Consider the following 436-nt stretch of genomic DNA (forward strand, 5'->3'; position numbering starts at 1 on the left):
TCAACTACTGATTCAGCACATTTATTCACAGACATCTGCTTAAATCACACAGCTCAATGTCACTTCTTAGGACACAAAAAGCAAGGTAGGATCTCTAAAGTAATCTCTCTTATCTCTAAGTTCCTAAGCAGCAAACATTATCTAATCAATAAGCATAACACAGGAACAATACAACTCTATCCACACTGATTATGTATTTATAGCCATTGACCATAGCACATTTATTCACAGACATCTGCTTAAATCACACAGCTCAATGTCACTTCTTAGGACACAAAAAGCAAGGTAGGATCTCTAAAGTAATCTCTCTTATCTCTAAGTTCCTAAGCAGCAAACATTATCTAATCAATAAGCATAACACAGGAACAATACAACTCTATCCACACTGATTATGTATTTATAGCCATTGACCATTAGCAAGGCTCTGCCAGCAGGA

At 36.2% G+C, this 436-nt stretch overlaps 1 protein-coding gene across 1 annotated transcript in view; it reads right to left on the reverse strand.

Moving 5' to 3' along the window:
* Positions 1-436, reverse strand: part of LMTK2 (lemur tyrosine kinase 2) — a 32703-nt gene that overhangs the window by 657 nt on the left and 31610 nt on the right. The gene's annotated exons all lie outside the window — the stretch shown is intronic.

This window comes from Acanthisitta chloris, unplaced genomic scaffold (genome assembly GCF_000695815.1).
Source record: "Acanthisitta chloris isolate BGI_N310 unplaced genomic scaffold, ASM69581v1 scaffold33163, whole genome shotgun sequence".
Lineage (NCBI taxonomy): Eukaryota > Metazoa > Chordata > Aves > Passeriformes > Acanthisittidae > Acanthisitta > Acanthisitta chloris.